Genomic DNA, 12,026 nt, shown 5'->3' with positions numbered 1-12,026 from the left:
CTATGACACAGCTGTCAGTCCAGTGGACACGACCTTGAGATTCCGTGGGGTTAAATTCCGCATCAAATAAGATCAGAGCGCCTTTTCTCGCTTTCAGGATTTGGACTGATGCGTCCGGCCTATGTCGCAACACTACAATATGTGGTAACACGAACCTGTGCACACGTACAGTTGTTATTTGTAGTGTCATCGTCGCCCGCCAATGCGATAAACTCCCAACGGCTGACACATTGGCCTTCAATCTAATACCAGCATAATTTTTATAGGTCGAGAACAAGGGTAATTTAATTGCAACTAAAATGCCTGCGGCTTGTTTTGGCTCGAGGGTCGAATGCAACATATGAATCCATTCGCGTTACGCATTATAGCCTATTTAGGATGATGAGCCAAAACGCGTAGGCGAGGGCATGGAGATAATAACTAGCCTATATATTTAGAACAAATCAAGCATTGATTTCACGATAACGTATTCGTTATAACGTCATAAAAATTTAGCGAGTTTTATAAGCTGCTTATCCTCAATAACCAATTTGCGGAAATTAGTGAAGAAGTGGATTGTACAGATTCTTAGAACTGCACGACAATCTGGTTATAGATTTGCTGATGGTACCTGCTGCCAGCATCATAACCAAGCAACCTTTACTTACCCGTCAGCTAATGTCTTACTATGTAAAACATGCATTCTGCACGTTCTTCCGTGTAAACGAACGTAATTTACCGATGTCCTAAATATTCAATTAATTCGGTTACTTTATGTGGCAGCTCATAATTTGAAATCAGCAACGATTTCATTACATTACAAGTCTTACAGTTTACGTTACTTCTTGCTCGTTTCTTTACTGCAAAAAGCGTTTATATTCAACTCGTCGCATTTTAGATTGCTTCGAGTCGTGGCGGTAGTTATGCATAAGTTAATATTGTGCCTACTGCCCAGTGCACCTATAGATGCGGAATCTACTTAACACGCGCATGGATCGCTTATTTCAAATAAATCGCATAAAGTAATAAACGTGCTGGAGTTTTCAATCTAAAATCACATTTATGATACGAAATAAGTCATTGTCATTTTGAATTTATGGGATGTTTATAAACTACCTTTGAAAATGCGCGGGCCCCGAAGTCAGGTTATTGCACCAGCAATAAAAAAAATAACATAGTAAGTTTATTCCGGGCGATAAAATATTATATATTTTTGAATACATTCCATCCATATCTACAAATATATCTTGATGCTATCGTGAGCCACTAAAATGTTGTCCGCATGCGATCCGCTTAGCGTAGTTTGCTCATCCCTGGTTTTAATCATAATCTTTCGAGTAAGTTCTGTTCGGTTGGTAGGCAAGCCCTACCAGAGTATATTTTGATAAAGGCAGGAGTAAATCGTTCTCGAGCACCTTTCGTTAGCAACTTCTTCGGTAACAGAAAATGGGTGACCAATCGCGACCTCTCGAAATAAATGACCAGCATGCAATATGAACAGGACATGAAGCTACGATGTCCGATAATTCCTATCAATTAAAGTAGAAGTATAGCTATTTCCAAGCGAGTAAAACGTTACTCGACATTGCGCTGTCGATATTAGTGAGAAAAGATAGTCGTTTACTTTCGATAATATCCAACATGCGGGCTCATGTCGAGGGCAATTTTTAGAACTCTGATATCGCATAGCCCAACTGTGCAATATTTCTCGATTTATTTAGTCATGTTTTCCTTGCGATAACCATTCAGCATCGCGAAAATTCATAGTACAATTTAGAATAAACTGCTAACTTTTATCAAGGTCTTTGAAAAGTACTTTTCAACATTTAACTATCATGACATAGTAAACTTCTACTCAAGTACGAGAAGTAGCGATTGTAAGGTGATTAGAAAATAAGTATTGCGGGGCCCAGTTTTGCCTAAAACCTAAATCATAACACGTTATCTGATCCCTTCCGAATGACGAGTTTAAATATCCCTGAAAAATGAATAATATTCATAATATTCACTTTGCTATACATAAAATTTGCTCTGACATTACCCATAGTGACCATTTAGAATTGGATAGTAAAGGAGTCGAAATTTCTTCGATGCGCCTAGTGCACTAATTCGAGTGCTGAAATCCGAATCGACTAATTTGTTATAATGATTCGAGTCGAGTAGTAAAATTTAATTAAGGAGCACTGAAATTACAGTAACATAGTTATATCACCGATACGAAATTTGGTTGCCATTTCCCCGGAATAGTAATCAGTCCAAAACATTATGATAAATAGATAAGGTTGAAGAAATATAAAAATATCATCAATGGTGTATGTATTATGAAACTGGAAATATTGTATTTGCGGTAGCACGCAATTAGTTTCCAATTCGTGATTTCAACCGCATCGGCAGTTTTTTCATAAAACTAAATAAACAAATACTTTGATACTAATTTCAAAATAACGCAAATCTCTTAATGAATGTCCCTTGAATAGTTAATTAATCCAAAACATTATCATGCAAGGTCCGAGAAACATAAAAATATCATTAATGTAGTATGCATTGTGAAAGAGGCAATATTTTCTTTGCGGTGACCAGGGAATAGGTTCTAATTCCTAATTTCAACCCCATCATCATTCTCTCATAATAATGAATTAGCAAATCCTTGGATCCTAATTTTCAAAGTAGCTTAGATCTCTGAATGAGCTCTGACTCGCTGTTATCCTCAAACCATGGAAAGGGATGAAATTATATCCGGGGCATATTCCTTGGCCAGGAATTTTATCATGTACGAACTAGACGGGCCGAGCGTTAAAGCAAATACGAAAGCCGAGGCAACCTTACGGCGAGTTAGTGATGAAATGTTCGAGCGACATCGAACTGTCATGAACGCAATCTCTAAACGTCTCCGATACAGTATTGTTGAAGTCGAAGAAAAATATGAAGAATATTCTGCGGATGAGCGGATGTTCCTGATGATAGCTGACGAAAATTTTAAAGATACCCAAGAGAATTGGGGTCGGATCGTATCTGTCTTTGTGCTCGGTAGCATTCTTGCTCGCAAAAACGAGGATGAGCATCACGGTGATAATATAGAAGGTATCATACAGTGAGTCGGAAATTACATTGGTAGTAGAAGGCGAAAGTGGATAGCGGGAAATGGAGGATTGGTAAGCGATTTTACATGGCCTGATACGGATTTGGGAATTATCATTTAGCTTGAGGTACTGTGTATCTGCTCTCGAGAGTCCATACCACCTATCGATAATAAAACTTAGCTTGCACTTCACAATTCGGTTTTCAATTTACATTTTGTCATAAGGCACAGTAATTTACATTCCAAGCGCTCCGAACTTTGAATTACCTAGCAAGTACGGTAACTTTCCTCTGCAAGATTAGGAAGGTTTACATTCTTTTGTTTGTTTCAGGACAGTTTTTTAGGATTTTTTGATAACGCAGCTTTCGATGATAGTAAAGTTTGGAAGAGGCTCATGCTTGTTGGAATTGGACTGACGTCTATTGCAATGGCAATAACAAGATCATGGATACACCTTTGACGTACATCATGTAATATTTTTTAAATAATATATTTCTTCGCCGTTTAATTACATAAATTTTACTGTAGGACGGATGCAGTTTCTTCTGAGATTACATGAAAGATTGCTCCATAAAACCGTCTTTATCTGGAACATTTTCATTTTTCAAATTTATACAGCTACGTAAGGAAATTGCTAGGTTACCTAGAAAACACCGCAAGTCAAATTTGATCCAATTCCGACCATAGTAGCGACAAAGAGTTATGACAGCTCAAAATGATCCATCTTTCGATGCCAGATATCGTTGGTTCTCCACGACCAAATATCGTGTTCTATAAATATTGTGTATATGGAACAGATATAAATGTTGCTATTTTGTTGTTATTTGCGAAGAATACTTTGCTCAGTAATTAATTTCACGGGGATTCTAAACCTCAATACATACAAGTGAGCAAAGTTACATCAACCTGCGTTAACCTGTAGTGTTATGTAATTACCTACAATTCTATCAAGACGTAGCGAACACGACAAGTAATATGGAGTGAAGGAATAAGGGCGCGAAATTCCAATGTATAGATGCATATTTAGGCGGAAATATCGTCTTACCGGACGAATGCAATTGTTTCCTTAAAGTTTTCCTGTCTACGCCATTCAAGCGCGGTAAGATCAGTTTGAGTTGACGACATTCAGGATGATATTTCAAGAAGCTCTGAATGATAGTCACATATTCCTCGTCGATTCTTGTTCTATCGCTGTCACTGAGGTCGAATACCTTTAGCTGTTCATTGAATAATTGAATATTAGGCGGTTTAGGTCAATTTCATAAACGAAATCTGAACTAAATTGCTTTATTGAGAACCATGAGAGAGCAGAAAGAACTTACTGTAGTGCATCGCTTGCCCATCTCTTCACTAAGATTCCTGATTTGCATGGAAAGCATCTTACAATTACTCAGCTTGAATTCTTCAACGCGGGTTTTGTGTAGGATTTCAGTTACTGTTTTGTAGCAGGAGGATATGTCGGGATTTCTACTCAAATCCAGCGACTGCAGCTAAAACACAGTGTGATGTTCAGATCTTTTACGATGCTACAAACCACTCAGTCGCTGTAATAATAATATTTATCGACGACAGAGCAATATTATCAATTTCTTCGCCTCATCGCAAAACTGGTGTAATACAGAAAATAATGAACGTCTATAGGACATCGAAGAAACTGCAGAAACTAGCATTAATATGAATGAGCGATGGAAAACCTTTCACTCATAAGCAAGGACACTTTTCATCAGCAGACGTGATCAGGAATGCCTTATTGATGATAAATTCGCTCGCTAAATGAAATGCCATGTCTGACGTTGCTTGGAACTCGCATTAGTTGCAAACTATGCTTGATTATTTCGCTAGTAAGAAAACAAAACAGATCTAGCTAAAATGGATCACCTCATGATTACCGAGACCATTGTTCAACGACGTTAATGAATGTCCATCCAATTCGCAAGCTGAAAGTCGAACTGCCTTCGTGTTATGCCTTTTCGCGAAACGTCCGATTTCTTGCAATCCTACCGGTTCCAAATCCGTATTGTAACTTAGATCGAGTTTATCGACCTACAAAATACAGCAAATTATTCTGAAAACGACACACAAAATTGTGGAAACGAGGGGCTACCTCGATTTCACCAAAACATTCAAAAGCATGAATTTCCTCCGGTGTGAGGTCGCATCCTTTCATCACAAGAGTAACCGCTCTGTCTTTACAAAATATGGGCGGCAGTGCAGCCATACACTCTTCATCCAGACGATTATAACTGATGTCGAGATATCGGAGCTAAACGAATATGGGAAACTGACAACTTACGACCAGAATTAATCGGGGATGAAGACAAACATTACAAACTTATACCAGAGAAATGTTGATTAGCCAGTCACGTCATAATAGATTGGCGAAATGTTCTGAGATTAAAATAGAATTTCTGTGATTCGTCTCAAATGGACTCTTTGCAAGCAGTCATAAAGAATGTGACTATTGACCACTACTGAACAACAATCGCTCAAGACAAGATCCATATACCTTACTGTTTTTGACCTGCATGGCGACGAAATCCTTTGATCGCAAGTGCGAGTTCACAAGTGACAAATAGGTTAGATCGCTTGAAATAATAGTCCCGAGTTGCGTAAAGTTGATGTTTTCGCCGTAGCTGAGATCGAGTTTTTGCAATTTAACCTATGGGAATGAGGTAATAAAAGTCTCATATCGAAAGGATTTGTACTAGATTAGTGTCCGGACATTTTCATCGCCTATACCTGATGCTGTCTGATAAGTTGACTCAAAACGATCAGAAAATCGTTAGATGCGCTACTTTCTTCCAGGTTGAGTTCCGTCGAGCCACACTCCTTCATCAACTCGCAGATGGCCGGCAGGAGTTTGTCAATGCCATCGTGGGCTGTGACGCTGAGTTTTTTTTATTTGGACCTGGACGAGTGCAAAACTTTCCCCCATAAAACAGTAATTGAGGTGATGAATAATTAAACCCTCATCAACTCCCACTAGTCTAGTATGACTATTGCGATAAATGGCTACACCGGTGCGCGATTGAGCATTGTTCGGTACGATACCTTCAATTCACGCGTAGTAACAATATTAATATGAAACAATGCGGTCATGATGAAGGTTTCTTTTTAAGCCCGCTATGTATATTATACGGATAAACATGCTTAAATTGAACGTGGGTTTATAATGCTCAGTGACTGTGAGCGGTATATGTAAATGTGTTTACCTCAAATTCAAATTCGCGAATTTGGTCCAATATCATCTTTACAAGGTTTTCATTGAGATGGCATTGGCGGAATTCTAACTCGTACATGCGAGACTTCTCCATGGGACCATTCACGATATTCTTTACATCCAATTCAGTCGTAGTTTTATGATAGATCCCACAAGGAATTTCAACTTCATCATGATCCATAAGTATTGATTGATGGTACATCCTGTTATCACCTTTAGCGTATGTGAATCATCAATAATTCATGATCAGGAAATAAAAATAATAAATAATTTTAATCAACCTCCAATGTGATTTTTGTGTCGGACTATTTCAATATTTCGATAAGTCGGATAAAATGATGATACGTGACATATATACTTAAGCAACAAACCGCTCCAGTACCAACACCACCACGTATGCCAAAAACATATGACTGAATCATGGTAGTTTGCAGAGTTTAGGCAGCCATTGTACAGTTTATGCGCTGTGAGAATATCGAGTTAATCCAATTACACCATCATAAAATTTATCCAAGAGTCTAAATTATATTATTTTTCGGAACTAGTGCAGTATATGCCCGCTTCGCTCGTGTGTCTACTTGACGTCATTCATCATGATTCCCCATGATCCTTTAATTCAATTGCCTTCTTCTATTACTTAAACCTTTTTTTCTTTCTATTCTCTCGTTTTTCCCCGCGAGCTAAAAAATGCTGACTCATCATTTTTTCTAGTTACGAGGTTTCAGTTTTTTTCGTTGTCTCCCATTATTGTGATTTTGTCCATTTACCCTTCCTATAATATTCACACTCTGCCAATACGTATTTACATATTTTGTATGATTGTTGGTGGTATAGGACCTTCACACAATACCACGTCTTGTACGTTTGATTGCAGCAATACGAGTCCCTCATTCCTTAGATTTGCTGCTTTCATGCAAATTACCACATTCCGCCTTTTGCTTTTCTTTGTTAGCGTTTTGCTCAAATGAATGAATCTCCTGTTCATCCGTTCAATGCCCGCGGACATTATCTGTCCTGCATTGTTTTCGGTCGTCATGTGGTACAACACCTCGTTACCTTCATATTTACAGTATGGAGGGGGCGTCCCTTTTGTATGTCCATGGGCGGCCGCCAGACCATATTCCGAGGTTATTGCTCTGTCGCACCTTTGCATGATGCTCTGTACTTCGTCCATTTTCATTTGTTCCCCAGTTTTCTTCTGGAGGACACCACAAATATCATCCCAGGGATGGAACCCGTTCACCGAGTTGTCGCAAAGTTCATGTCGACAGTGATACATCAGCATCTGCTGTATTTTTTCCGGTCGGGGTCTTTTCTGTCGGTTCGAAACGCTCTTTTTCTTGGGAATCGTCGCCCAAACATGTGGATCATCTTCTCCCGCAGCCATTTCCATCCAATAAGATCGAGACAATCCATCTGACGTAAATACCTGCATCGTACTTAAATGAATTACCTCTTTTATTTGGAATCCTGCTAGATGATTGAGCCACCTCTGAATTAGGGGTTTTGGGCTTGGATTTTTCGCTTTGTCCGTCATTCTTTTGAGGAGCCCAAAAACCCCAGTATTATCAGTGATTATTGTAAAGGGTAAGGCTCTCAACATTGATTGCCATTTTTCCACCGAATCCTTTAAGGCTTTCAATTCCTTTGTACATGGATCATAAGCCTTTGCCGTTGGAGTCGCCCACTTTTGACTGTAGTAAGCAATTGGGTAAACTTTTTCGAAAGGCGGATTGCACCCCTTTTCCGTCTGAAAAATGATTGATCCAAACCCAATATCTGAAGCATCAGTTTCCACAAAAATGGGAAGATTTGGGTCCAGATGGTACAGGACCTTAGCATCATCGAGGGCTGCTTGTGCCGTTTTGAAGTCTTGCAGTAATTCGTTGGTCCATAGCACAGGCGTCACTCGTCCTTGTGTAGCAGGGACCTTGCCTGTTAGCGCATCGAATTTGGCCAGCCTCAAACTTAACTCAGGTATATGCTCCGAGATATAGCGAAGTGCGCCAATCCACCCCCTTAATTCGTATACATTGTGGGGTGGTGAGAGTTCGCGTAAAGCCCTTATTCTTTCGGGCTGAACCTCAATTTCTTTCCCCGTCAAGGTTGCCCCCAAAAGGTTTACCCTTCGCTTTCCAATGAAACACTTATTAATGCTAACCGTCAGTTTCATCTTGGCGAGCTGTTCGAATACCATGCGTAGCAGTATCAAATGGTCCTCTACCGTTTTTGTGCTGAGAAAAATGTCGTCTATGTAGGCCTCCATAGGCGTCGCATTCTCCTCATCCGGCCGACCATTTTGCTTCATGTATTTACGATAATTTTCCGTAATTGGTTTCACCACGCATTCCTGCATATTCGCGGACCAAAGAGCCACAGCGGTCTTCAGGCCCATCGGCATCTTACGCCATCTTACGTGCATTCCTTTGATGGCTATGCCCACATATTGTTTAGATCTTTCCGTTACGTCCATGTGGAAATAGGCCTTCTTCAAATCAAGGAGAGAAAGCACTTCTCTGCCTTGGGCGAGCTGCTTTACGTCCGGTACAAGAGGTGGAGGTACTTCTATTGATTTTATGGCCGCATTAAGGGGTTGGAGATTCTGTACTACTCTCCAGGCTTGCTTCCATCCATCCTCCTGTTTCTGTCTCTCATTCATTTTCTGAGGGACCACAAATATAGCCAACTTCCATTCGGCAAAGCCTCGTTCAATGACGCCCAAATCCAGGAAGTTGTCTACCGCTTCTTTCAATGCCTTCGCCTGGCCCTCCCCCTTCAGATTATAGGGACCAGACACAAATGGTTTCGTCGAAGGATCCTTAAGCTCAATGTCGCATTTGTATTTCATGGTTTGTGGAGCGCCAAGGTGGCCCCGTAGGTCTTCGAGTTCGGACGCATACGGTGCGTAGATGGCTTTCCAAACATCATCAGCAATAATGGTGTTTTCTGGAGTCGTCAGATCAGGAGGTTTGTATGGGAGTTTGGCCAGAGCTACGGATTGTGCGCAGAGATCTTCGAGTTCCGTCTTGACTCGCGGGTGAGTGTCTTTCTGTAAAACATACGTGGTTACTGGCCCAGCTATAGGCTGATTTGAGATTCGTGATGACCGAGTTGTTGGTGTTGGTGGAGAGAGGGCGAGGTCCTTCGATGTAGGCCTCTGATCTCGGTGCGTGCCCGCACCTACCGTCACGCCGACGGACTCCTTTTCCGCCGGGGACCCTTTTTCTGGGGAGACGTGCATCTTAAAATCCCCAGACTCCTTGTCGGATATGTCCGGACGAGTATCCGGATGACCGGCAATTGCTGCTTCGTTTAAACCTTTTGGGAAAGTATTCGTTACTGTGGCTGTCGTCATGCATCTATGGGCCGATTCATCAGGGTTATTCGGACAAGTGCATCCACGAAGGCACTTAGGACCAGTTTTCTCGTGCAGGTCATTATTTTCGCCAGAGGAAATTTCGCTCTGGATGTCAGCTGTAATAGTCGCCATGCAACTATGGGCCGGATTCCTATCGTTATCCGGACAAGTACATTCACAAGTGTTTTCGGGACCAGTTTTCTCATGCAGGTCCCTCTCTACGCCAGCGGGGATTCCACACTCGACGTATTCGTTTATGGTGTCAGCAGGCAGTCCTGCCTCAACACCAATAATTTCCCATGGGTTAGGTATGACGTTAGTTGCTATTTTCAACTCGTCGCTCGCACCAGTGGTTAACTCCATCTCGGTACTCGCGCCAGCGGCCATTTTCCGCTCCACGCTAAATTGGTTTGCAGCATCCATCAACCCATCGTTGGTTACAGTGTAGCTAGTACTGCTTCCAACTTTGGTTCCGTTACCTTGGTCATAATGATTCTCTTCAAGTAATGATGCTAAAGACAACTCCTCATTTGCGTTAGACGGGGTTTTGAATTCAGTAGTTACGGCTGGTAATTGTTGGACTTCCTCAATCCATTTCAGCCCTATGATATTAAGTGGGACTCCTGATCCGGTCACAAATGGAACGGACAGTCCATTAAAATTAATCACTACAAAGGACTCCACTTGGGACGAACCACCTATTCCAGTCAATTCCATGTCTATTGGTTGACGTTCTTCCCAGCTTTGTGGGTATTTAGTTATAACGACTTTTTTCATTATTAAATTTGGGATGCTCCCTGTGTCAGCTAGGAATTTCGTACCAGTTGCTGTATCAACCAAATACAACAGTTGGCTGCCAAACAATTCCGTAAAATCGGGCTGTAGAGGGTCATCCGGCATATCAAGAAATGTAAATAAGGGTAAAGAAGAGTTATGTTCAGTCTTTATGTGTTGAAATATCAATTTGTCTGGGAGCTGATTCACCGGATCAATCAGCACCCCATGGCGTTTTTTGAAAGTCGTACTCCTTGATTTAGCTCCTCGTCCGTCCAATATGAAGCATCATATCGACGCGGGCGCTCATGATATTGAGGTTTCGCCCAGGCCACTTGGGAATTTCCCCCAGATGGACGTGCAGGTGGTCCATGAGGACCCCATTGATCCCTATCATGCCAGTGGGTTCTATCTCGGTTTTTTGGCCTGGTATCATAATAGACTTCGCACAGAGCGGTTCTCTGTGTAAACGAGGGTGAACCTTGAGCAGCAAGATATCAATCAAGTCCTTCAATTGTAAGTATGTTATTTCTTGCAAGGAACGGTTTCCAGTTTCGTTCTGCAGATTCTTTAACATGAGGAGGTACAGGTCGTGCTCGCCCACGAATTACCCATCCTAATTCCTCATCTCTGGCAAGAACCTTATCGTTTAGCCACAGTATGAATTTAGCCACGCAATTTCGGGATTGGTGTCCCGGTGCCTTACAGTAGTAACAGACGGACAGGGATTGTCCCTGAGTGGGATTTAGATACAATCCTAGAGGGGCAAAGATATTCGGATTTCCAAGAAAATTGTATCGCTCACCTTGACTATCCGCAATGTTGCGGGCTTCCTGGCTGATGGACGGCGTAATCTGTGAGCTATCTGCACCCATCCCGGAATCCTGCGTGTTCGCCACTCGCGGACTTTGGTTTGAGGTTCCCGGTCCTGGATTAGCACGTGAAGATCTTGTTATTCTCGTTGGCTGTCCGTTAGGTCTCGATGATGCAGTACGCCCATTCTGTTGGTGTACTGGCCTGGCCCTCGGGCCTTGTCCTCGCCTACCAAGTCCATTACCATTCATGATGCGGGTGGGGAATCGATTGTCGCGTGCTGCACGTTGAGGATTACGACGTGGAAACGGTTCCTGGCCTGCATTGGCAAGCTGACGTGGTGAAATTCCCCTAGGTGATCCAGGAGGTGTTGCCCCCCCAAAGTTAGTCAGTGGTTGCAGGGGCGAGGGTGATTGTACCACCGGCGGTGGGGTTACACCAGGTGGAAGGGGAGTATTGAGCTGACTGTCCTCCCTTCCCTGAGTGGGATAACTGTGCACTATCTGCCCCGCAGGTTGAACATTATAAATGTGTACAGGCGGCAAGGATGGTTTTGTATCACGCACTTCCTTTGTTTCCTGATGCCTGGGGCGTGTCTCTTGTTCGTCCAGGAACTCGGAGTTCCAAACAAGTTGTAGTTCCTCCGCAACGTCCCGCCAAGTTTTATCCTCTTCCCAGCCTCGCAACATCAGTCTGAGCGCTTCTGGAAGGCGTTGTCGTAAATTTCGGAAAAGACGCAATCCATCCGGATTATCCTCAATAAGACTATCCATGTCTATTTCTAGTTGCTTCAAAGCGCTATT

The sequence above is a fragment of the Botryllus schlosseri genome, chromosome 10 (assembly GCF_051294905.1).
Source record: "Botryllus schlosseri isolate E-star chromosome 10, Bs_hap1, whole genome shotgun sequence".
NCBI classification, from domain to species: domain Eukaryota; kingdom Metazoa; phylum Chordata; class Ascidiacea; order Stolidobranchia; family Styelidae; genus Botryllus; species Botryllus schlosseri.
The sequence above is the reverse complement of the archived record's forward strand: the minus strand, read 5'-3'. Positions refer to the sequence as shown.